Raw genomic sequence first — 27,990 nt, 5'->3', positions numbered from 1 at the left:
CTTTTAGCCAGGGGAGCGTCTTTCCAGTGCCGTTTGCTGATTTGAAGCCCAAAAGGCGTCTGCAGCATGCATTTGCCTCCAGCAGAGCCTGCAGAAAGAGAGAGAGACCACACGGTTACATAAGAAGTCGCTGTGAAACATCAGCAGTCAGTCAGCCTCGCTGAAAACGATGCAGACGTTACATAAACGCCATTCAACATAAATAAACACAGACAGGGCAAGAACTGAAGCCATGAATTACACATAATGCAATCAGATTAAGAGAATCATATATCGGCTTCTCTCTTCAGATGGGATTTTCATGACACAGCTCTCCTCTACATCTCGACAGAATCACCAGCTCGGACCTTTAACCTCCTCCCTGCTGCTTGGTCGTATATCCATTAAAGCACATGATGCAAATTGTTTAGGATGGGCACGTGGAAGATGGAAATGTGATGAGATAAAGCATGACTCATCGGAGTGTAACGTGTGGCTCGGGGGACCTTTGGACAGGCTTAATAAAGATTTAGCTTAAGCTAGCAGGTGAAGAGCAAAGAGCGACTTCCACTGAGAACACGTGTGAAGCTTGAACTAAGCTGTTCTCCAGTTTGAGTTTCCTTTTTTTGCACAACTTCATTCTAAAGGCAGAACAGCCTGGTTCTGTAAACTGACAGCAGCCATAACTCTGTGAGCTCATGATAGCACGACACTAAACCTAACCTTATGGTAGGGACGCTACAATAATAAAAAGAAAACCCCAACAATAAGAACACCCCCTGTGAGCAACAGGAAGATCCAAACTCAGGCGGAGCCAGCAAATTAGCACGAGTATGTTTCTGTGCACTCAAAGGGTTTAGGAATGCCACTAGCTAGCATAGCCTCAGCAGTAAGTCTGGCTCCAGGAAACACGATGGCAGCTGCTACACAGAGTCCAGAATCGATGGATGAAATCACTCGAGCCCAGCTTTGCAAAAATGTTGTAATCTTTAACACGTGTTAGCATGATATATAAACCTACAAATACAAAACAAAGTTTAAGAAATATTCATTAGGTTAGAAAATCACCTCAGTACAAAGTTACCTCAGTATCTGCCACTTTATTAAGCACTTCACACAAATATGTACACATATATTTTCTTTTTCAGAACAAACGCAACGCACACAGCACTCCAATCCTAAAAGTACTGCTTGCTAGCATCCTCTGTCAAAGGCAGGTTCTGAAAGGTTGAGCAGCGCCATTGAACATGGGCCAAGAGACCAGCTGAGAACCACCGGCTGCTCGGGAAAAAATATGGCTTTCCTGATCTATTGCAAGTGGTAGTTGGAGGTTGCTAGGAAATTGCTGGGAAATTTGCTATTTCCCAACCACAGAGGCCTAGAGACCGGTCAGTGACTTCCTGTTAACAACCAGTCACTGGGGAACTTTTGCCACTTGGCAACTGACCAGTTGGGGATTGGTTCAGGGAGGTTGCTCGGTGGACCTGGAGAAATTGGTTGCAAAAACACTGAGAACATCCTTATTATTGCTTGGGTCACTAGAGGGTTGCCACAGTTGCCTGTAGTTTGCATGGAAGATGCCAACTTCTCTGCAAACACTTACCAGTGGTAAAAAAAAAAAAAAAAAAAAGGAGACCATTCACCTTCAAATCAGAAGTTGCACCTTTTGAAATCTGCTGGTTTAGGCGGTGAGCTGCAATCTTTGCTTTGAAGAAAAATGCTCTTTCTCATTTATGTTGTACTTTTTCAAGTTTCACTACCGTTCAATGGTTAGCTAGCAAGTGTTGTAAACCGGCAACCATGGCAATCTGATAGCAACTGAAGCAACTGGAATGATGTTTTTGGTGCAAACAAAGCCCTCTTTGCAGGCAGTTTCACCCAGGGGCAGCAACAAGTCATCACCCACTTGGGGAATACACATTTTTCCTTAGCGACTGGAGATTGCCAGGGGTCACCAACTCGTCCCTAGGCCCATGTGACTGAAGCCTTAGTTTATCCAGAGGTCGAGGGAGCGTGCAAGGCTGTAAGACTGTAACGTCATTACAATGTTTCACTTTCTGCACAACTGAATTTTTTATTTCAAATGAAAGATGAAATCCTGTGACCAACAGCTGACACTTGAGCTGCTGACTGCTGGTTTCCCACACCAAGGGGACAAACCTGCAGAGTGTGATGGACTGAGGGAGAAGGCACACGGCCCTGGTTGCAGAGCAGCACAGAGGTAGCATTGTTCTCGTTGCCCTTGGACTCACAGACATTTATCCCCAGGGTTTGACAGAGAGGAATATCAGCCATGCACGAGAGTGAAATGTAGAGCAGCCCGCTGGCTCAGGGACGTGCCGCAGCTTCAGTGACTTTTGAGCATTAATGTAATGCAGTGTTAACATGAGCACAGCCAGGAGGGCATAGTCAGCATATCACTGGCTGGAGGGAGACGTCAGTCACCACCAGTGCTAAATAAGGCAATGCTATGACAGTCCTCTCAGAGCTGCGGTTAGGTGTGTGTGTGTGTGTGTGTGTGTGTGTGTGTGTGTGTGTGTGTGTGTGTGTGTGTGGTTTAATCTCAGGGCGTTCTGCTGGATCATCTTCTTGAGGTGCATCTGACAGATGCTCTGGAAGCTGCCAGGAATGTGCTTTTTGGCATCAGCCTGAAACTTTGCCTGCACTCAGCACACACACACACACACACACACACACACACACACACACACACACACACACACACACACACTGACATGCAGGGCTTTTCTCTCAATCTTCTCACTGTGCCTGCCTTTTCACTTATGTGGCTATTTATCTCAGCACACAGCACCCCTTCACAAACCCCACCTCAGACACCCATCTGTTGTTCCCTGTATTAAAAGTGAACATTGCTGTATAACATAAACCTGCATCACATTTCTCATATTTCACTGTTAAAACTCCAACAGCTGCACTAAAATGAAGGGAAAACACCTCATTTCAATTCTGAAAGAAGTCCACGACTTTCACAAGCAGTTACAGGTTCACAAGTTGAACTCATGTGTGAGGTTTGCTATGAAGGTTATTTTAATGTTTAAGTATATAAGAATCCTTTAAGATCAAGTCAAAGATGACACATTCGATTCAGTCCTGCTAATTCATCTGGATAAATGTAAAAGTGAGTACAGTGAACACAACACATCCTCCTCGCCCAAACTGAAAGACGCTGCTATCAAACATCATAACAGAAACACTGAGAGAAAAATGAGGAATTAAATATTGGTTCCAGTAATTCTGATGAATCCTCTTTCAGATTTCTAGTCAGACATAATCCACCTACCTTGCTGCAGCGTGACATTGTTGGCATGTGAAGCAAAAGAAATGAAACTTTCATCCAAAGAAAGCTTCAAGTATTTGACTGTTGAGGACAGCTTGCCGTGACAGACAAGTCCATCAGCATCTCACAATCAGTCACTGCGGTTACTTGCTCCACCTAAGGCATATCCTCACCCAAACTAGTGCCCGCATTTGCACTGCAGCTCCAAAGCTCGTTTCGCTAATCTGCAGAGTGAGGTCGTCAAAAACTCCCAAACTATAGCAAATATTTAAACGATTGGATGATGATTAAGATTGTTTGAGCAGAGCTCTAAAAGAGCTGTTTTGGAGAGTATTTCCCATTAAATGCAGTCAGGTAAAAGTCCCCCATTGGGGTATTTTTCTTGACTAAATAAGTACGCTTCGACACTGTGGTCAGTTGTGCTTTCTGACTAATTCTCTACATCGTCTATTTTCATGAAGACATGAAAGTACTGGCTGAGGTGAGCGCTGCCAACACTGCATGTGTTACTGAAATATTTGATGAATGAAACTGCGAGTGTGTGCGTAGTTCCACATCATCACTCGTTACTACTCTCAGGTGAAAACCCCACAGCAGGCTGTCGAACGGTCGTTAAAACCATCGGCGCACCGGCAGTTTGAGTCATAGCCAAACAGACCAACGCTGACACTCATTACAATAGTTCTCTCTTGGTTATCTCAGAGTTTGTGTGCCTTCCTCCCACTGTAAGGACTAACCTACTGAAAGCATGTCGAAAGGAAAAAAAGAGAGAGAGACTTCTCATTTTCATTTCAGGGTGGAACGGAAATGAGACAGATGTATATCAAGTGAGCCTGAGACAAATTTGGATTTCGTTGCACAAAGTGCAATTAGGACTGCGCTGCTCAACTATTTAAATGTGTGATTTCAAGTAACTAGTAGTAACTAGTAATTACTAAAGAGTGACAGTCAACCTGGCAACACTCTAATATTTATTTATTCAAACATGGAACAGTTCATTTCATCCAGAAAACGAATACGTGTAAGACTCAACCCATACTATTCTGTTTCAGAAATAACTTCATAAACTTAATAAACAGTAAAAGAGCAAATCTAGACCAGTTTCATGAGAATTTATGTGCAAATTGTCATGACCATTGCCACGACCCCTCCTCGGTTCAGAACCTACTGATGCATCGCTGCTAGATTTCATCCCTGGGGTTTATAAAGAAAGGCCTGAAAAAAGCTGGACTGCTTGGGGCTGATGGGTACGGAGCCCCGGAGGGGACATGGGAGAAAAAAAAATTAAGACAGACTTTTGCGAGATCTCGCAAAACTAACTCGGGATCTCGCAAAAGTTTTAGCCGCATTCTTCCCGTTAGCTCGAAGCTAACGGGAGGTAGAGACCTACTACAGCCGGGAGGAACACCGCTTTCTCGGCACATCGTGCCTCGACCTCCCGGTCGGCTTCGAGCCGGCGTCCGAAGAATGCGGCTAAAACTTTTGCGAGATCTCGCAAAAGTTTTGCGAGAACCCGAGTTTGTTTTGCGAGAGCTCGCAAAAGTTTTGCGAGATCCCGAGTTTGTTTTGCGAGATCTCGCAAAAGTCCGTCTTAATTTTTTTTTCTCCCATGTCCCCTGCGGGGCTCCGTAGATGGGAAGGTAACGACCACCAGTTACAATCAAATAATACAGAATGACACGTCCGAGAACACAACAAATCAAATCTTGAAGTTGGGCTGCAGTAACAAAAAACTGATGAGTATCAATAACTCCTGCGTCATTCGAATGGTCAGTTCTATTTAGTTTATTTATACAGAGCCAAATCACAACAACAGCTGCCTCAAGGTGCTTTATATTGTAAGGTAGATTCACCGGGAGATTCACGTTGTCACGCAGTAGCCATGTGATTCCCTATGAACCAAAATGTATCCATCTATACAAAGAATTGAGGCACTTCTGAAACTACAAGGGGTCCAACTAGTAAAAGTGTATATAAAATGAAATCGAATAGAAACGGCTTGATGTCATTTGATGATTATATTTTCACATACTGAGGAAATCTTATAGACAGAGTTCTTGGTAAAAACACTCGATGTGGAAACTTACAGCATTATATTCAGGTTTTCTCGCTGCTGCGACCTCAGTGATCGTACGTGCTTCCGCCCACACCGCAGCTTCTCCTACACCAATAAATGGACATCTTCCTGAAGTGACACCTTTGGGTATGAAAATGAGCTTCAGATCAAAGTGAAATAAAAACATTCTTCAAATTCAGTGACCAGTAGCGATAGATTTAACGGAGGAACAGTGAATACCGGTGAAAGTTTTGTTTCAGAAGCTTCATTTTCCTAACAAGGGGACAAGCTGCAGTTTATTGACTGACCCTCGAGACTGCGATACATTTGACCTCTGTTGGTATTAAAAAATATATATTGCAAGTTCAAAAGATCTTTTGGGGACAATGGACCAAATTTATGCGCGCACAATATACAAGAACATGAGAGCTCATGGCGTGACTGTATGTTTTATTTGTTACGTATCGGAAATAAAATCCACTAAGCAGAACCTCTGTAACCACTATCTACTAAAAAAAACACTGCAAATGACTTCTTCTCTGCTGCAGCTTATTGAAAAGTACAACAACCACATGAGCTCCTCTCAAACAAAGTGGAACAAATTTGTGTGAGGTAAATCGAGTCGCTGAGCGGTGCTTAGAAGTCAAAGGCAATGAGCACGACCTGAGATCATGCACAGATACATGATGTAAAACTCTGCTGTTCTCAGAGGATGCATCCTACAAACACGTGTGCACTTTGACCCCAGACCCTGCTGCCACGCTGCCTCGGTGGGACAGAAAAACAGTCCAGCAGCGAACACGATACTTTGATCTTTAAATAAGAGCCGGCAGGCAGACAAAACAACCTCGATCCAGGAATACTCACAGCTGGAATTTGGATCTCCTCATTTTTACTCTCCTCTCCTGGTTGATTTTGACATCACAGGAGCACTCGCGCTGTCTGGCATGATCATCAATGAAAAGAGGAGCATGAGTCAGAGATAGCAGCCCACTCAACAACCACAAACGCACACACAGAGAGTTCTAAGTAACCGACCATGCTTACGTATATGTATCTATATCTGTGTGTGCACAGTGTTCCTTTGAAGTGTTCACCTGGGTTACTAGATGAATCATAGCAACAAGGCAGATAAGGATGAGAAGTTATGGTCTCTGGCTTTGAACACAAACATAAATGCACAAATTTTGTGTATAGGGGAGAAACATAATTACCGTCATCACTCTGGCAGACTGACGTCAAAAGCAAAAGATGTTTTTGAAAAAAAGAAAAATTACAACGTGAAACTGAGCCACGACAAATCGATCAACCTCATCTGCATAACCTGAACCTGAGCTGGAAAGTCCCACACACAGTCAAAGTTTCTTAGAACAAGTGCTGAGAGCATCCTCTGAAAACACACTACGAAGAATATCAGCAGCCGCAGCCACAGATCTAACACAGGAGAACCAATGAGCAGCAGGCAGGGTGCACTCTCGGTGCGCTGTCAGTAATATTACCCAACGTCTTGTTCCTGCAGATGGGTGGTGCAATCTGGTTTTATTAGCATCAAAACAGCAGGTTACACAGCAGCTCAGGGGTGAAAGCATGAAAATACCTGTCACTGCATTCAGGCCAAGTGGTCAAGCTCCAAAGCAAAGAATAAAACTGAACGAAGAGGTTATAATAATCAAGAGCTCCAGCAGTTTGAGAGATGATAGAAAGCAAGGGCAGAGAGAGACGGGCAAAACACGACAGATCCAGGATGTCAACAACAGGCATCACATTTCATGGTTCACACCCTAAAAATCAAGTTCCAATAGCTTAATGTGCTCAGTCACAAGGCAAAGATGTCCCTGAATATCTGAGTAGCAGAGTAACAAAGTGACAGAGTCAGTAACAGTATCTGGGTCACAGACTGAGTTACAGATCTGAGTTAACTGAGTCGCAAAGTAACTGATCGGCTAAAGTCACCAATTCATTGGCACATACTGTGTGGACAATTTGGATTTCTCCTTTCTGCTTGGAAACGTTAGAAAACGCCGAATCCTTGAGCTAGTTTATCGAGCGCTGGCACGCGATGTGCCGATGAGCCGGTTCGTCTATAAGACTCGCTGAGCTGAAGTAGCCCATAACGGACTTGCCCGCAGAGATCTGCAGCTGTGTTCGGATTACTTGCATCTTCACAGAAGCACACTTCCTGCCACATATTTTCTGAAGATATTTTGATCCTATCACATTGAACAACTTGTCTTTGGCATCTCACGCAAGTTTCAAACCACTGCAAGATGACTTTCAGGACATTTCTACAAAAATCAGTGCAATGCCTGACAGTTTCTTTTTAAATTGTGAAATATGCAGAGCCTCTGGAATCCTTTGAAGTGTATGTAGTGATGCAACTCACACATGAAAATGCTCGATTTCCAAAATAAAAGCACTAAACGAGTAAGAATTCCCTTTAAAGGTCTTAAATGCAATTTCAATTCTTTTTAAAAAGTGGTGAAAAAAACAAAACAAAGTGATGAGCTGACTTTCCTCTTCATGCATTCTTCTCCTGATTACACGTTTATGAAACAGCAAAAACGTAATGACTTGCACTCTGCATCAACGGCTCTTGAGCAGCGTGTGCTCGGCATCTTAACTGAACGACATCACCAGCTAAAAGCCGCATCAAAACCATTGTAACTGTCCATGTCAGCAGCGAGGTCATATCTCGATCCCATTATGAGTATTTCTGATTGTTCCCCAAACAGAAAGTAGGCATACAACAAAAAAGAGCTTACAGGAAAGGGCCTGAGATTTGTCAGGTCGTTGATACTGATACACATTTCCAACTGGACGTCTCTCGGATTTTGTTCCCGTCTTACAGATGTTCCTCTTCTCCCCACTTAGTTCTCATCTCTTTGTCTGAAACTTTGAATAGTTTTTATTGATTGCTACAGTGCTGTCAGGTCATCGGTGTTCATTCAGGGTCCCGTGTTCAGGGTACAAGGAGAACACGAGAACAACGGTGCACCGTGTCTTTATAAGCCAGTGATCAACCTGTTTGACCCTCATTCTCCATCATTCAGCAGTTTCATTCGTTATGGTCTATACTTATGTTTTTTAATAAACCTGAATATAATGCTGTGCCATGAAATTCAGATTTGGAATTTCAGGGATGGCAAATATGTGAACTAAAGCTGGGCGTCCTCACCTGCTCTACCAGCCTGTTAAACACGGTGATATTATAAATAATGCTGAACAATAAACACTTAAAAAATGCCAGAAATCTATATGAATTCATGATATATCAGTATTGAAGCTCAGATATTCATAGCTTATATAGATGTTGAACCATCTTCAGGAGGATACTGCACCAGCTACCTCCACCACAACAGCCAGGATGAACGGACCAGCCCACGGTGGGGAAACTGAGGCCTTCACACCTCACAGGTGTGAAATTATAATAAAGGGTTTAGAAATCAGGATATTGTTCAGTGTCTGTGTTACTTTAGCACTCAAGACACTTAAACAGAAACTCGACAATCGCCTGTTTGTCATTCGATTGCACATTGTGACCAATATCAGAAGTTTCAGTTTCAGAAAGCAGAGCTGGTGATGGTCTGTTACTTCTGTCGTACCAGGAGCTCAGCTATTTCGGTCTTTCAGCCAGCAGAGTTTCTGGTGTGGTTTAACCGGTAATTAACGGCTCCTTGAGGCAAACCCAGTCAACCGTTACAGATTTTCTGAGGTCAAGTATCAAATTGACTGCAATGTGAGGAAACCCTTTCAGAGCATATAACAGAACTGCTTTCTTCTATGCGTTTACATGGTGTGTTTACATGTGTGCGCCCCGTAAAATTTAGAAATGTCTTCATTTCATAATTTCATTAATGAGATGTGCTGACTCGACTACATCTGCAGAGGCAATGATAGATTACTCTCCACCTGCACTTCACAATAGTTCACCAACTTAATCAAAAATGTCTAGCCTGATGGATGTGATCACATGTGCGGTCACATACAACACTTCAGCAATAATGAAAACTAAATTAATTTACCAAAATACAAAGACACCACCAACAGACAGAAAGCAGGGTTTTGGTTTAGTGTCAGTTTCCTAGTACAGGATGTTTCCGTTTGCCAGACAGTCTCCGTGCTTTGCTTTATAAGCGCTCTCTTTTTTGATCCTGGTTATGTTTTCAGATTTTGCCTCAGCTGGTCCCTCTGTCCTTTGCTTGGATTCTCTCCATCCTCTTTGTTCAGGCTAAATAAGCACTCCTTACTTTAACATAAAGCTCCTATGCCATCCTCTAGGATCATTTATGAGAACTGAGCTGTAGGGGTGGCTCATGTGGTAGAGCAGCTGATCGGAAGGTTGGTGGTTCGATCCCAGGCTTCCCCAGTCTGCATGTCAAGATACTAACCCCAATTTGCCCTCCGATGCGTTCATCAGAGTGTGGATGTTTGTGAATGTAGATTAAGTTTGTGTTTAGAAGTGATTGGGTGAATGAGGCATGTTGTATACAGCGCTTTGAATACTCCGGGAGAGCAGGAAAGTGCTATATAAGAATCAGTCCATTAGACTCACACATGCAGCCTCTTAGCTTGTAGCCAGAGAGGCAAAACCCTCGTCTCAACTGCTGCTGGCGTTGCTCCATCGTTTGATTACAGACTTCGGTTGAAGTCGGTATTTCTGAGTTCCTAGTTGGAATTTTCAAGTGGAACTCGGAAAGTCGGAGTCACCCCACCAACCAAGATTTGCCAAACCATGACGACATAAACAGCAATAAAACTTTGCCTCCCATTCTGCTAGGAACCATAAGAAGGTCTGCAGTCTTAAGAAATGCTCTGTTAGGATAATATACAGTCTTTAAGACACAGCAGGATGTTTAGAGATTCGAATGTGCAGGAAAGGATTTTAAATGCAGAGAAGCTAATGTGAGAGAAATGTGCTCTCTCTTTCCAGTCAGGACTCTTCCTGCAGCGTTTTGGATCAACTGAAGAAGTTTCATGGACCTTTCAGAGCAACCTTATAATATTAAATTATAATAAGCCTAGAAGTAATAAATGTATGCTCTAGTTTTTTGACAGGATGAGTCTAATTTTCATTCAGATGAATGAAGGCAGTTCTGCACATTTGTTTAGTGTATGCTGAATGCTCCTGGTCAGAACAGTTTCTTGCACGGTCACTAAAGAGCAACGTAATGAAATCTAAAGTCAGTGTTTGGACAGACGCCATGATTCTTTAGTACAATAACCTCAGTTTGATCTGAATTCAGAAGTAGGAAGTTAGAGGTCAGTTATAGAGGCCTCTGCGTCTTCATGTCTGAAGTTTAACTAGTTTATTTGCACCATCTGGCTTCATGCACAGATAAAGCTGGGCATCATCTGCAAAGCAGTGCAAATATATGTAATGTTTCATAATAATATTTCCCGAGGGAAGCGGCGTGTATATAAAAAAGCCTGGGAAAAAAGCTCGTAACACTTCATGTTTCATAAATGTGTACGACTTCAAGAACTTCAAGAATATATTACACAACACTAGTAAATAACGAGTATGAACGATATATGTGGAATCATTTTTATAATACTTGTGTCCATGATCACTGACACTCGTGGACATAGACATCAGCAGCTACTTCAGCTAATTATCAGCGGTGACTGTTTGTTCCACAGCTGTGGAAACAACTTTTACTGGGTTTCTTTAACACGGAGGAAATTCTTTAACTCCGAGGCTTCCAAGGCAAGTTCTGAAAAAATCATCATAACAAGGAGCTCACATTAGTCCTAAGAAAAAGGAAACATTGTTTCTTAGTCAATTAAGTAAACTTAATTTTGTAAAATGTCTAAAATATAAAATGTGCTTATGTTGCAGCTGTAGCACTGTGCACAAAGCGGACACTATCGCGTGCACGGTGACTTGTTTGCATCTATCTGTGCGGGTTGTAGAATTCACCCACAAGAATTGAATTAATATCTGCACCCATAAAATGACCGTATGACGTATGTCCAAAATGTCATAGCAGAGTAAGAGACGCAAAGATGTCCCCATGTTTAATAGAGTGAAGGCACAGTGGCTGACCGAACCTCACGAATGCAAACCGTCTGGTTCTTATAACCCTAAAAGTGCTGTATACAACTTGCCTCTGTTAATACAAGCACGTATTCCTATGATTAAATGCTTTACATCCAACACTCTAATGATGCATCATAGATGCAATGTGGGGTTAACATTTTGCCCAAGGACATTTGGCATTCTGCGCGGGATCGAACCACCAACCTTCCCATTACAGACACCTTGGTTCTAAGTGTTGACTTGCTAGTTAGCTGTTAGGAATCCAGCTAACTCTGCTGGAGACTGGACAAAAAACACTTTTATTCAAGAATTATACCACTGCTTCATGTCTAACCACAGAAAACCACAGCTCTCATGTCCTCATGCAGATGGACCAACAGAATGTGATTAAAACAACTGATAAAAAAGTAGAATTACTAAAGGAAAAACCCGCATAAATTATCTGTAGCAGCTGCTGAGCAACAATGTGCCAACAGAGCAGCTCGGGTGCTCCTTGGGACTGATTTACATGGATCTGGAATGCTGGTGGACGTGTGGAATACCACTCTTCAAAAAGACATTGTTTGGTGTTGTGATGATCACTGTTGTCAGCTCTGTTTAATGGATTAACTGTGGTCAAAGTGACGGTGATCATTTTCATCCTCATCACTGTGCCCTATGAACAGGTCCTTACCATCCTGGAATAGAGCACTACCATCGGCAAACAACAGAATAATGACCAATGGAACCGAGGGAACGTGAAGTGAAGCCACACCATACTGCAAAATGTCCCTGACTCATAAAAAACCACCAGGTCCCATCAGTGTAGGGTTTTTTTGTTCCCCTTTCATTTATGTCCAAATTTAATTGAAGTGTTCTTATACAAGTTTCAGTTTACTAAATTCCAAAGCTCTCTGTAATAAACACCAATAAATATGCTGAGATCATTTCCAGGAACTCCCTTCAGTGCTTCCCTTTAGTTTAGTTAATCCTATGTGGAATTCAAGAAAGATCTATTTAGTGGGCCTTGCCCAAATCGACCGATCAATGCATCTACTGGGTTTTTATTTGTTTGTTTGTTTTAAATCAAGCTGGACTGTAGCTATGGTGGACCTTCAAGGAGGCTGGTGCTGGAAGCCACAGAGACACATAAAAGATGAACGCTGAAGTCTTTAATGACAATGTTTTTTCTGGATGAGTCAGCTGTGCTCATGTCGACTAATAAAGCAACTAACAATTCATAGGGGGAATACTGTTACAGAAGAAAATGTCCTCGTGGTCCTGGAAAAGCTGCCACTTTTGTTTGTTCTGAAAGTACTGTTATGAGCAGGAGACTGAAAACAAAAGTAAAACTGTTTTGTGTAACTAAAATGAATCTCCCAGTCAGAAATCCATGCATTAAGCACTTTCTTTTTGAAGCCTTGGGATTAGTGATTTCATCGCCATCATCTTAGTTTAAAAACACCAGATGTGCCAAAAATGGGAATGTCTGAGATTTAACATAATCAATTTTTTATTGAAAAAAATAATGAGTGACTGAGTCTATGGATACATTAGGAGATCATGACACAAAAGCATTTTCCTGTTGATTACTATCCGGTCTTTAAGTCTGACGTCATTAGCCGTTTCCGGGTCCAAACTCCGCTTTTGGTCCCAAAGTCAAACGATCACTGCGGCATAACTGAGAGTTACAAAGTGTCTAAATTCTTTCATCTTTAATAAAATGATCAGCGTTGCTGCTTTACCAGGTGTAACAATTAAGTTTAACATCCAATTAGCAGAAGTTAGCAGGATGTTAGCTCGCTAGCTTCCACCTAAACATGATATAGCATGTTCTGACTGAGAGATTTCTGAAAAATTCAAACATACAGCTCTGCTATCACTTCCAACATAAATGAAGACAGAAAACTAAACAGCAGCGACGTTTGTGGGGTTACTGAAGTTGGGCTAGCTGGTATATAATGATGTGCTACGTGATCGCTAGTGACACAGCTATGTTAGCATAGCATAAACAGTGAAGCTGGAGGATGAATGCTAACTTTTACCCACTCCAGCAGCAAAAGAAGATCCAAACTACGCTTCACATAAACATCGTCATGACTTTTGTACTTCAAGAACAGTTTCCCGTCTAAAAATCTGTTTTCTGCATTATTCGCTTGCTTGTTACGCACCAGTCTACCGTTGTTTACAGCCTGTCAGCCGCTGTTTTTTTCCTTTTACTTACTTCCGAAAAGAAAACCTAATTTCTGCCGTTCAACAGGCTTCTGAACAAATTTAAACTTTTTAAAATTATGCAAAATGCAAAACGCTTAGCGTGTCTCTAATAAAACCTCTGTAACTTCAGAGGTAATGTTCATAAGTTGATTAATGGTTTTCTTTCGTTTTTTGATGTACTGCAGAATATTTTTATAAAATCCCAGGCCAGGAAAATCACCTTCATATTTTTCTGTTTTATCTTCAGCTACTTTGACACAAAGGCTTCTGCTGTGATGCTCACACCTTTGATAAAGTCTTCACAAGTGTCAGCTTCCTTTTTATAGATACGAAAATATGTAAATGTACTGATCTGAATTATAATATTTCTGACTGTCTGAGGCAAAATTTCCCCGATTCAAATCGAATCGAATCGAATCGAATCGTGGATCGAATCGATTCTAGAAATCAGTGACGATACCCAGCCCTATTCAGAGGCTTAGCAGATCCTACCAACATAACGTTTTTTAAAAAGATGATCCATCAGCCAACTCTTTGTTTTATCAGTTTTCTTATCAACTGCATTATATTATGCTGTACTACCAGCTGATTAACTGACACCCACAGAAAAATAATCTATAACCGAAGGAAAGCAGCTCATTTGGACTGTGATTTAAACCATTTCCAATATTTAGACTAAGATCAATATATGTGCCAACTTGTTTTGGATACTTGTATTTTGTTTATTTAACAAATATTGTTATAGATTCAAAAAGCAAACTTTGCATCTTCCTTGTTTTGTTTTGTTTTCAACTGTAAGTTTGATCCACGCAGCTGGTTCATGTCATGTTATCCACACTTTGCTATCACTTGCATGCATTTAAGGTCTGCAGGCACAGGGGTCAAGGACCGGGCAACACTCAAACTCGGACAAAGTGTATACAACATGAAACAGAGAGTAGACGCTCGTCCTGCATGAGTTCTACCTTCAAACATGTCTCACAGCTTTTATACAGTATACAGAAGCACAACAAAAGCCAGTTTATTGGGAAATGGCTCCTGTGTGCTTCACCAGCGCCTGACCTCCTCATGCCGTTACTATGGAAACATGCCATAAGAGACGGTGCTTGTGCCTCTCCTTGTGACTGAGTCACCATGAAAAACCTGTGCATCACGGCTAATCAGACGCAGCCAGAAGTGCTGAAGGTCAGTTAGACACTAACATGTTTGTGCTTTCCTTCTGACTTGTCAACGTCGTATAAGTGCTAAAGCGCTGATTTTGCTTTCCCCAGGTTTCTACACTCCTTCGCAGTGTCACCGTGACTCAGGTTAAATGTTCTTGGTAGCAGGCTGTTACCGCTCACAGGTCACTGCCACCTCTAACGTGCAACAATGAGGAAGTGATACAATAATAAATAGCTCACACGTTGCCTGGGACACCTGTCACACCAGGAAGAAAGGCGCTTAATCACATTGCATGCAGCTCGGATTAACAAGGTCCGCGTCAGGTGTTGAGGAACCAGGACACCCCGATGAGGAGTGGGCTACTGGAACAAGACGGCATTGGTGGGAGACCACCTGACCTGACCATTCTGAACAATCTTGCTTTCTGACTCTAAGAATTAAAAAACGGACGACTCAATATGGTCATTGGGAATCTGGAAGATCAGGGAACTGACTACAGAGTGGAGATGAAGGCTGTTTTTCCATAGACGTCTACACAACCACAGGTGTTTTTGCAGGGCTGCCCCCTGCTGGCCAAGTAAACAGAATGCACATTTCAGACACTTCTGCTTTGACTTCACATTTCAGAACCAGACGCTCCCGTCTCTTTTATAATGCTACTGCCCATGTTTGTGGCACTTTCAGCAGTTTCAGTAGCTAAAGACACAAACATGGTTAACATAACAGAATAAATGCAGAGACACTACAGTGATTACGCTGATTAGATGCTAAATATTTTTTTCCTTTTCTAAAAAGCTGAGTCACACAGCTGAACTCTGCTGACTCCAGTTACAGTCAAAGCCTTATTCCCAGTTGGTAGATAACTCCTCCTCCCATCTACTAATATTGCTTAGTAGATGGGAATTATACCAGCTTTTTGCCAATAATAATAATAATAATAATAATAATGCTATTCTTAGTTAGTGTATCGTCTGTCTCTGTTAATGTTTGTTTATAACGGAGCACTGTAATGAAAAATAATTTCCCCTAGGGATCAATAAAGTATTCTGATTCTGATTTTGAAAAAATAGGGATGAGAGGCTGCTACACTACTAACTAATCCTGAAACCTCTCATTAATTTTCTGTTAATGCAAGATCTAGTTAACAATGTGCTTATAAGGTTCACATAAAACTGCAACAAATCCAGTTAAAACCAAATTAACTTGGCTAAGCAGGGGTGGAGACAGAGTGAGGGGCTGATTAATGGGCCCGAAGCCCAATAATCACGAGCTGGGCCCTGATTACACCACCGACCAGTGTGTGTGGGACCCTTTAGGAAAGAGTCAGCTCCATGAGCACTCAGTATTCCTGGGTGTCGGGATTTATCGAGGTCAGTTTGGTAGCATAAGCAGAAGGTGCCAACACAACAGACACAGCGTGGGCCATAAAGTCTCTAATAACAGCGTTCACTGCCGCGCCGCACAATGCCACACTGTACACTCAGATGAGGAACTGAGGGCTTTACTGCCGGAGCTCCTCACACACACAAGCAAAATATCCCATCTCTTAGCTTTTCCCACCATTTTTGTTTTCTCAAACACGACAGACAGACCTGACGTCTACTTCAACCACGTGTTTTAGCAATCTTAAGTGAAAGCGCCCCCTCAGACCCATGTTTCTGCCTCATAAATATGAAATGAGCTCAATTAGGGGCAAGCCTGATGCTTGGGCTCACTCCTCGACATGGCTCTAATTGAAATGAACAGCAGCTCGGCCTCCCCTACTGAGGCCTGCCCAGTGCCATTAGAGGTGATCTGAAGGCCTGGCTCTGTGTGTGTGTGTGTGATTAATCTCAGATGCCCACACACATCCACATCAACATTCAATCGCACACTAATCCTCATTCATACCACAAACACGAGCAAGGACACTTATTGAATGAAGCAGCCAGCGCGGGTTGCACACAGACGAGCGACGCATTCATCGGCGATGCACCATCAGCACCTTCATCTTACTGATCAGCGCTTGCTCATCAACAACTTAAGCTGGCACTAGCAGCCACATTTGGTGTTTGTTACTTGCACATTGTTCCCATCTAGTGGAAATGAAATACACTGCAGCGGTGTAAAATGAGAACACACAACCGCACAAACAAACACAAGGCTCTATTTATGCCTGTGGCGCGATCAGTGTTAACACTATCAATAATGCGCTTGCAAGAACCCAAAAGCCTGAAAGCTGCATGTTTGGTTTCCCAAGGCCAGGGGCGACCGCAGGGACACATGCGCATGCACACAAATACATGTGTCGTGGTTATGTAACCGATAGCCACGTGTTGCCGTGGGAACAGGGGTGGAGGGGAAGCGCAGGGAGACCAGATAGAAGCGCACACAGTGGGAGAGGAAGGCTAAGAGGAGTGTCAAGTCAATGAAATGACACTGTGAGATTTCAAAAATAAAATAAAGTCGGCCGCGCGTGCACAGGCCTCATGACTCGGCCAGAGGGCCGTGGCGGCGATAACGAGGCTCTCGCTTCCTTCTCACCCATAGAAACAAACACAAGTGGAGCACCTTATTCTGCACCAGAAAAGACTCAGCTGTGCTAATCTGATAAACCAAACGAGAACCGTTGCCCAACTCTGTACTTCCCCCGAGTTGTGTGATGACAGGACATTGTGCTTCTATCAAATATGATTTCAAGTAAAACATTAAAGGCATTAAAGGCTTCAGCCACGTTTGTTTCACCACCTGCACAGAATTCATGTGGAACAATTAAATATTGTTCAACATGGGAGCGCGCTCCTGAGGATAACCATCACTGAAAGCATGATCTCAACATAGAACAGCATATAGTGGGACTGATGCTGCGTAACATAATCTTTATTTTTACATTGTTTGTGTCCCTGTGATTGTGTGCTTCACTGTATTGGAGTATGTTTTCTCTTAGGCTACGTTCACACTGCAGGTCTTGATGCTCAATTCAGATTTTTTGATCAAATCTGATTTTTTTGTCTGCTTGTTCACACGACAAATAAAATGCGACAGCAAACGCGCTCTAGTGTGAACGCTCAAAGCGGCCGCATGCGCAAAAGAAGACGTCACACACAGACGTCTGTTTAGACCCAGAGCAAACAGTATTGTTTGACTGATGGCCTTAATATAAAGACTTGTTTCAGACTTTTCGTTTCCCAATTTTGCTTTAAGTTATAAAGTTATTTTGTTATTTACATTTGGCCTAATAATGATCCTTATTGCTGGTTTAGAGGAGCGCTGCTTCAAAGGATAGTTTCAGATTTCTGTCAGAATCTGCAGATTATACAGTACAAATAAAATGTTCACGTTTCTCCAACGTTGTCTTCCCAGCAGTTTCACGGGATGGTCAGGAAGCGTTCACCATGTCTTCTCCGGCGCTGATAATTGCCGTCTGTCTTGTGTCAGTGACGTAAAAGACGGATTTAATGCGACATGACCATCAAACAGCTGTCGCTTTCTAAAACATCAGATATGTCTCGGATTCAGTACCACATACGAAAGTGACCCAGGTCGGATTTGTGCCGTTGATCGGATATGAGTCGCATAGGGTCAAAAATATCGGATTCGCCTGCAGTGTGAACGTAGCCTTGGAGTCAGATATCATAGTTTATGTGCTCGTTTTACATTATTTATTGATTTCATCATTTTTAAATAATAATAAACACAAGTTGTGATGTAGTAAAAGTCGCCTCAAAAACCAAATTGGGTGAATAGATGATGGATGGGTTTATCAAACGAAGACACGTGTTTGCTTTTCCCTGTAAAAGGTTGTGCATGCATGTGTAGTAACATCCATCCCTGTGATTCTACCTCACCATGACTCAGCACAGAGGCAGCCCTGATTACTGCCAGACTCTTTTAAATGAAGAAATGATTTAAATAGAACTGGTCTGACCAAGTGGAGCAGGCTGAAAGAGCTGGAAAAGCAACAGGTCACGCCACGATCTGAACAAGCGCCAGAGAAGAAACAAAGTCACTGACATCTATCATGTTACAGAGCCATCTCCAAGGCTTTGGGATCCTAACGAATCACGAATCACATTCGCTGAGAAAATCTGGAACAATGTGTACTTCCCGGGAGTGTCTGGTCTGCCAAAATGACTTCAAGACCACATCGACAACTCATCCAGGAGGTCGCAAAAGAACCCAGAACAAGAACAAACTGCAGGGCACACTTGTCTCAGTTAATGTGCGATCGTGGAGTTGGGTGTTCGTCTTGTAATCGGAAGGTTGCCGGTTCGATCCCCGGCTCCGACAGTCTCGGTCGTTGTGTCCTTGGGCAAGACACTTCACCCGTTGCCTACTGGTGGTGGTCAGAGGGCCCGGTGGCGCCAGTGTCCGGCAGCCTCGCCTCTGTCAGTGCGCCCCAGCTGTGGCTACACTGTAGCTGCCATCACCAGTGTGTGAATGTGTGCGTGAATGGGTGGGTGACTGGATATGTAAAGCGCTTTGGGGTCCTTAGGAACTAGTAAAGCGCTATACAGATACAGGCCATTTTACCAATGTCAGTGTTTACGATTCAACAACAGAAACAAAGTGTCGACCAAAGAGAACACAAAGGATTGGCCGACTCGTTACATCGGGCATAAAACCAGCACAGCGTTCCATAAACAAAATATTCCCAAAGTCAAACACAGTAGAGGTAGTGTCATGGTCCGGGCTGCATGAACTAGTATGTTTTTCTATTTTATCTAATCTTATTCTTTTGTGTTTTTCTAAAATTTTACTGCTCTTAACTTGTTCTCTCTGCTGTGACCAAAAACATGTCCCCCGTGTGGGACTAATAAAGGTTTATCTTTATTCTGATTGCTGTCAGAAAACCCTGAAGAGAACGTCGGCCCATCAGTTCATTAACTCCATCCTGCAGACACGAGAGCGCCGACAGTCTTGTCAAATAAATAATCACATTATAATAAACATGTATATATAATACTGTGCAGCATAGTTAAGCCTGTGCAGTGAAACTGAACAACAGTATGAGTGCATCTCTGTGAGCAAGCTTCTCCTGAGTGTCAGCTTCTCTGGCACAGTGGATTCAGTTGGTGTGTGTGAAAGTGCATTGCACAAGCAAACACAGCGTGTGAAGTCAAACTGGAAGTGTTTTACTTTTGGACAAAGTGATACCCAGCATGATGGAAAACAAAGCCTGTACAAGCGGTCTCCTTTCTATTGTTCCGCGTCTTGGAAAGGGCAGCAGAACTTTTTCAGGGAACTTTGTGCTCTGCTGTTACGTCAGGGACCGGCACAGGAGAAAAGGCTATAAATGGCAAGTGTTCCATGTCCATTCTCAACATGTAGGTCAGAGTAGAGCTGTTGCATGTACAATCAACGTGTACAAGTGGAAGTGGCTGACAAGGGATGAGAGAGTGTGTGACAAACATTACAGTGTCAGCAGCTTCAGCAAGCCCACATCAAGAGGCTTTCTCAGAAACCAAAGCCTTCTTTGTGTGCCGTTTTTGTGAATTCACAGGAACCCGAGATCTTGTGTTATCCCCACGTAACCCTGGCGTTTTCTCTTGTGGAGTGAACTGGTATGGCCAGTCTATTTGGTTTCCAGCCACTGGGGAAACTGGTGTTCCCTCCTCACTGTACTTTACAGAGGCAGATGACAGAAAGCCTCCTAGACAACGATGTTCAAACAGGAATAAATCCAGCTGCGTCAGAAGCACCAGTTGGTTTTCCTGTGACCTCACAACTGTTACTCTGACCAACCGCACTGCTTTATTATTTTCCCCCAGTCGTTCTCACTAACCCCTCTGTTTCCTTGGGGATGCTTCTCACTTTAGCAGGCTTGCAGAGAGAGTCAGCGGCGGAGGAGGAGGAGGTGACAGCACGCTAGGCGACAAACTGACAACAGAGTTTTGTCGGTTTGGCTGCTGTGGCATTAGGGACCAGGTCAGACTTCCTGGGTCTCCTGTGGCCCGACATGAGAGCTGGACACTCACCCTAAGCTCAGAGAAATCCCTGTGCTCTGCTGACCTTCAGCACTAGTTAAAGTGGTTACGGAGAAGGTCAGTGTGGTTTCCAGGCCGACAGAAATGAGCACTTCCCCTTTTCAGCAGTGCGGTTTTGGGTGTCATGCACAGACGTCAAGCAGCATGGGATACATGACGCATGCTGAGTGCTCTCTCTCTCTCTCTCGGTGAGTGTCTCTCTTCCCATCTGTGGCTTGAACAAGACACTGGAGAATGGCTAACATAGCAGTGTTGGTTCATGTGACACTCCCCTGTGCCTTTGGCCTACTTTGCAGAGCAGTAGCACTCGCTAGCTCACAGAAACTCTCCTGCTTCAGTAACATTTCCAAGTACAGCCTCACCATGTGACAAAATTCTTGAATGACTCTTGTATCCTTTCACATATCAAATCAAAACCATCAAGGGACTCATCAAACCCTCCTGTCCTTTACTATTTATACTCTGTGGTCATTTGTTTCACTCCTAAAACTGGGAACTGAAATTAATATAAAGTTTCAGAGTATAGACTGTATATAAAAGACAGACAACTGTCGCCATGTTGTTTTCCTGAGATCGGCTTTCAACTGCTTCCTTATTTCCCAGTGGATTGCTGCAGCTGATCCATGTTTTATACTAGATGCCCTTACCGAGCCCACCCTCCCATTAGGAGGCAGTAGGCGGCCAGTTTGTGACTCCTCCCAGGCTTGAACCAAGAATCTTTTGCATGAATGTATTGATAACTACACAGTGCAGTCACTCGTCACGTCTCTGCTAATTAGTGCTGAATAACGACTAATAAAATACGAGATTTCACTCAACAAAACTGAGATTGGCTGTGCCAAACAGAACGATGTATTATTAGTTAGATGATTAAAAGAAATGCTTAACAGTACAAACAGAGAGGAGAAGTCCAGCTGTCGATACGTCTGTCAGTCAAAACAGCAGATTATTCTTGTGACAATGGAAAGTATCCATAGAGACCAAAAACACTTCTTGTACTAGTCTTTAAATATGCTTTTTAATGTTGTGTGAGTTGGTCATTTTAACATGGGACTCTGTGGGGCGTCATTCACTCTTGGAGCTAGCTTCAAGTGGCCGTTAGAGGAACTGCAGTTCCTGAAACCCCAGTGTTAGCTCTTGTTTTCATCCTCGTACGGTTCATATTACTCCTATCACTTTGTGGGGGCGGGGTCACCAACAAAACCATCCATTAAGATTTAGGTCTGGATTCTTCTTCTTCTTTATTTGTCGCTCTTTGCTACTGTCATCGCTTAGCAGCAAAGCTCTGTCTGCTGTGTCCTGCAATCTGAAGGCCTTATCCAAGAACAGTGCAAGCAAAAATGGTGTGAGTTGTATGCATGTGGCTGAAGTGGAAAGGTGGAAAGACTCGTGAAAGGAAACAGAAGCACAGAGTTTGTGGACTCTTCCGGCTGAAGCCCATCTATGACCCAGACCATCACTCTCCCTCTTTACGTTCCTGTGTTTATATCTCACCCCCGCCGCACATTTCCTTTCCCTGTGTTGTGTCATTGCTCCGACCAGCAGACATATGGGCAGTGGGCTGTTACCCACACAATGTTACATCTTTGTTAAAGGCAGACCTGATGTTCCCACAGTAAAGACGCTCTGCCAAACGAGAGGAAGTAGAAGAAATTCACTTAAATAAGACTTTTGTCTTTTAATACAAATCTCTTTTATTGCGTCTGTGTCTTACCTCTCTGATCCTCCCTAATAAAGCTGTGGGCAGTTTTCTCCTCCATTACCCGAGCCCTGCTGAGGCTTCGTTTCACGTCCTCCCCAGGCCGGTTGTATGCCAAGCAGCTTGGTGCCAGGCCAGACTCTCGCTGCCAATTCAGCCTCCATCCTGCAGACTGCTCAACAATGCAATACGCCACTCACCTCTGACCAGACCACCACCATTCCCAGTTCAATCACAATGCATATCCCACAGCAGTCATAAGTGAAATAAGAAGCGATTGTAAACTGGCCGTAGGTGTGAACGTGGCTGCGAATGATTGTCTCTCTGTGCGACAGACTAGCGACCTGGTGTTAAACAAGTGTGTAGCTGCTGCGCAGCATCTTGGGTCCAGCTCCAAATGCAAACCCATGTCATGGAAATGCAGTGCAGTACCATGAAGTTTCAAGCTTCAAGGATAAAGCCTTTACATTTCTGATGGTACAACCCCAAACTGTAAAAAGCTGGGAGAGCCTACATTTGTGGATGGCTCAAAATGATTAACTCACCAAATGATTTCCTTCTACTTCCTCAGAGCTTCTTTGCTGTATGTCATTGTAGCACAACAATCTGCAGTTCTCAGTTTAAACTATGCCGATTTCCAACCAAATCCACAGAGGTTTCTTCAGATTTCCAAATTTTTAGAATTGTAGCTTTACAGCAGGACAAATTGTTAATAGAGGAAATCAAGTATTTCTCAAACATCTGCTTAGCACATTCAGCCACACTGGATATGAACTCTTTGGACTAATAATTAAAGGAGCTGACCTACAGTATCCCTCATAAAACAGACTCCACAGAGGATAGACCCGGTTCTCTTTGCCAGTGTTGGACTATAATGTGTCACTTAAAGTCAAATCACAGAACGCCACTTAATAAGCATACTCGTGCTCCTCGTGGGATGAACGCTGTTAATTTGCTATTAAATGTATGTCAGCATCTGATATAAGAGACATATATTTACAGGCACAGCTGTGCAGACTAAGTGAGGAAGAAAAGAGGAAGAACCTGGCTGATCGTGATGACCCAGTTACCTCTGCTGTCACGCCGCTCACACGGGTGGAGATTTGGTGATTGGCCAAGTACAACCTTCGTGTTTGTCTGACTATAATGAATACTGCAGTCTCTCGGGAACACGATCGGTGATTTACAGTACGATATGAAGAATCCACAGAAGGACCCAGATTCAATAATACTGCTGTCAGTCAGGGAAGGTCAGCACAGCCTAAACTCATTGCAGAGTAACCTGATTTTGCTCGCTTATTCCTTTGCCACGTCTCTCGTTGTGTTAGATGGCTCATTGGGCCTGAGATACATCTGAGAACCCATCTTCCCATGTCCATTTCCCATCCCCTAGGAAGACCTCCGTTTGCTGAGGAAATATTTGAGGAGTGTCCATTACTGAAGCTGTTATGAAAGTCATTTAACCGACAAGTAAGTTCCAGTCAGCTCGAGTCTGGGAGGGCGGCTGGCCAGCGAGATGATGAGGTCACTTTGAACAGCGACTAAGGAGGTTGGCTCCGAGCAGGAACGAGCACAGCTCTGGACAAACAAAAGCCTGTGCCACTACTTTTGTAGTGAGCTGAGGGTAAACACATTTCATAATCAAATGCGCACTCGCCCAGCCCACATGGACACTGGCTCATTTTTACTGCATGTTTGCATTTGTTTACGATGGATCCAGCCACAGAGGCAGGCCAGCGAGCACGCAGTAACCAAGAAAGCGATCGCTCGTTAGCTTCTTTGTTCCTGTCTCACCTTTTTATCTGTCTGTGGGTTTCCTGCTCCCCGTTCTCTCACTCCTTTCTCTCCCACTCTGCAGCAGCATAATGTCTGCCGCTCTCACCCCTCCGCTGCCGCCCGCGTCACTTCCCTTTCTGATCGGCTGTCATGTAAACACAAGCATGCCCCTGCTCAAAGGCATGCTCTTACATACAGGCTCAAACACACACGCACACATCACTGAGTCACATGGGAGCTGCTAATTATGACCACATAAAGCCAGCGGAAACACAACTTTCACAGCTGGCTGTGTGAGCTGCTCTCACACTGTAGCTCATTGTTCACAGAAAAAAAACATACACCATTTACTTCAGATCACAACAAAGGGAATAACAAGTAACAGGCTCATTTCTCAGATTAGCCTCTGATGCTGGGGATCCAAGTAGCAAAGACTGCTGTGTGGCAGCAAAGAGACTCAGTGGACGGTGCAGTTGAACAAATCGGCTTCTGCGCTGACCATTTACACAAGGTAGCAGAAGAAATGATGAAAACAACACATGTATTCAAATGAAACAGAGCTATTTGTTGAGACAAGGCGAGCACAAACATCTGACAGACGTCAGGCACAGTCTGTGACGCAGATTGGAAAGTCTGTCTTCAGTCAGCACGTGTATGCACCCACAAAAACAGTCACAGATAAACAGGAACACACAGTAACAGGGAGGCCATGCTATCGCCGCTGAACACCACTGACATACTCCAGCCATCTCCAGCATGCGGCTAATCCCAGTTCAAATTCACTTTGCCAAGTAATGCTCTCGAGGGCGGAAATAACAGCTTAGAGCTGCGAAAGTTTGCTTCAAAAGGATGATGGATTTGTTCTCATGTTCTAATAAGGCCAAACACAGCAGGATTAATGCGGTTAATGGTTAATGCTGTGGGATTATTGCAAATTTCATTCCCATACAACTACTGGAGGACAGCAGAGGTCACGTTTTACAATGCTTATACTTGTCAGGGCGCAGATGCTGTTTATCGGGAAGCCGACCATTCCTCGAGTCAAACAGAATTTGGTTGGTTTCATTTGAACTTGAAAGAAATGATGCAGTGGCAGATGAATGGATCACAGCTGATGCAGTCCCGTAAGTTTGTACTGGAGCAGGACCTGCGGTACCAAATTATTAGTTAACTTGATGTAATTTGAACAGAGGAAACATGATGTCAGAGCTTTGTTGTTGGTTCGCTGTGCACTACAGAATCACTGTGTTACTGTTATGTAATGTCTGCCCTGGATTGCAAAGCTCAGGCCACATGCTCCACAGTACAACACTGTGCGATACAAACGTTAATGACAGGTGTAAGCGGGGAATCCTGCCACCGCCTTAAAGGTTTGCTTTGTGAAAGTGGCTCATTGCAAGTGAATTTGATTGTTCGCCGACCTCTAGCAATGCATCGTAACAGCATACTGCACCCATCCTCCAGCGGACGTGATAATTATGACAGGAACAAAGAAGGAAATCAAATAATGTCTTACGAAGCCACAGAAGCAGCAGAGGGACGATGGATGGACAGAACGCTGGACTTTAACACAGCACACTTTAGCTCACTTCCTTGAAGCAGAACCAAGTTTATCTTATTGGACTTTTTTTTAACGAAATAAATTATTAGGCTAGCGCTGTCACATCATAAAGAAAGAGTTTTCCTTATCTCCTCTGGGTTGTACTGAAGCATAGCAGCAATTTGGGTCATTGTAATGTTGTTATAATTACTGCAGTCATGCGATTACATCAAGTAATTATGTGTTTGAAAAGTTAAAAACTCTTTTGCACTCATTCTATTTTTTTCCTTCTTGAATTAAACACCATCTGTAACTTGTTTAATTCTTTTTCACTATAAAGAAAGAGAAACAGTGGACACACAGGCAGCGTTGCCAACCTGACTTTTTGTTCCAGCCAAACTGTCCACAACTTCAAATACAGACTGCTGGTGTCATCAGTCTTTAGTTTCCTGTCAGTCGACTAATTTGTTAATTTCCTAATAAAAATATTTCAGCTCTTCTTCAGTGCTACAGTAACAAATAGTTTTAATAAATTGCTACTTCTGTATCATTATTATATCAAACGAGTAAGAAATGGAACAATCTGATTATTTTAGACACTACAGTCTGGAATAAGTCGTGATTATATATTATAAAGAGTTTACATACGTCTTTAGGGGTTTTCTTGTCTGCTCTGCTGATCGGATCTGGACAGCCTTTTGTATCAGCTGCTTCTTGGAACACTTGGAGAGAGACTCCGGAAGAGCCTCTCGCATTAAAATATTGAAGTACTTCCCCTTTCTGGGTGAGACGGCGGCCAAAATAGGACGCTCTTTGAACTGTGTGTCATATACACAATGATGTGACTGCCCAGTTATGAATCAGCAAAACGCTGGATGGTGTGTGTGTGTCTGAGGGACAGGGAATGTGCGTGTGTTTGCGCAATAACCAGAGCAGCAGGCAGGTGTTTTCTTGTTTTCCTCACCAGTCAGTATTGACACAATGAAGCGCTGACGGCACCTCGCAGGCATCCCGCAGGGAAATTGGGTGGCTTTATTAAACAAACAGGACCGCTGCTTTAAAGCGACGCTCTCGTAAATGAGCACCGGAGCCAGAAAACCACCACAACCAGTTTGACACTCGGAGTTTACAGAATGTCATCCTTTTGGGCACATCTCTCTGTTAAGTTGGAGAACTGTCAAACACTGCGAGCCCTCATTAAACTGTGAAACATACAAATAATCCATCTTGCTGTAAAAGCCGCACAAAATTACCACTGACAACTTCACTTGCTCTTGGCACCTCGACTCAGAGCTTCGGGTTCGCCACAGAGGCGCGAGATGTTTCCAGTCCAACATGCTCAACGTGGAAACGCGTTCTCAAAGCACCGGAGTCGAACCCTTATCCCCACTTGTTTACTTCAACTTCAATTTCTATGTGCGCAACACCACCTGGAATGCGGACACTGGCAAACACGCACATGGCCCGTGATCAAGACTCCCCTGCAGGGTGATTGCGCTTTCTTCAACAAACGCACTATTCCAAAAGCCCAGAGATGCGGGTCCTCACTAGAGTACAGCAGGCTGGCTACCAGGCACAACTCAAGCGCGAAAACGCACCTGCGGCAGCAACCCGGAGCCGATCCCCACACCAGCCGAGCTATTAGAAATAAGTTCACTCACACCGAAGGGCGCTCCTCCTTTGCTCCGGGACTGTGCGAAATACGCGCACGCACGGGCGACATTTTCCTCCTCTTTTAAAGTGCGCGTCACAGCTGGCAGGTGCAACGGCGAACACAGAGGTCCCGTCCGATGAGGCGCAGTCTGTCCGGCTCGGCCCAGCCCGGTCGAGATCGGCAGCGTTCGGTTGGGCTCGGCCCCGCTGGCCCTCTACACTGTCGGCAGATGACTGCGTACATTTCTGCTCCCTTCTGCTTTAGCAAAGAGCCCAGCGCACTCACTCTGTTCCTGCCTTTTCATTATATCATGTCCATGTGACACGCTCAGGCCTCAGTCGATGGAAACTTAAAGGGACCTCCCACGTGATGGCGCGCTCACGACAGAGAGCGCGTCCAGGAGAATTAAGAAATAAGATGCAAGGCAGCAGGAACCAGACCCGCTCGGGCTGGTTGATAACTAGTTTGGGGGGGTTTGTCTGTTTTTTATCTGGAAGATTTTGCCGCTGGCTCTAATGGTCATTGTAGTAATGTCGGTCATCTCTAGTAACAGTAATGATGATGAAGATAAGTTGATGCTGCTGCTGATGAAGACTATGATGAAAATAGAGCGTGGTGTTTTATT

General features: G+C 43.7%; 1 long non-coding RNA gene across 5 annotated transcripts in view; it reads right to left on the bottom strand.

Annotated features, from left to right (window-relative positions):
- Nucleotides 1-27,908, bottom strand: part of LOC146370039 (uncharacterized) — a 56,607-nt gene extending 28,699 nt beyond the window's left edge. For 3 of the 5 annotated variants that reach the window (XR_014797342.1, XR_014797343.1, XR_014797345.1), the window contains exon 1: nt 1-27,908. This is a non-coding gene — a long non-coding RNA (uncharacterized LOC146370039). The other 2 variants (XR_014797344.1, XR_014797346.1) reach the window with 2 other exon arrangements.
- Nucleotides 27,909-27,990: the final 82 nt, after the last annotated feature.

The sequence above is a fragment of the Perissodus microlepis genome, chromosome 17 (genome assembly GCF_051167445.1).
Source record: "Perissodus microlepis isolate ML-2025 ecotype Zambia chromosome 17, ASM5116744v1, whole genome shotgun sequence".
Lineage (NCBI taxonomy): Eukaryota > Metazoa > Chordata > Actinopteri > Cichliformes > Cichlidae > Perissodus > Perissodus microlepis.
This window is presented reverse-complemented; position numbering and strand designations above follow the sequence as displayed.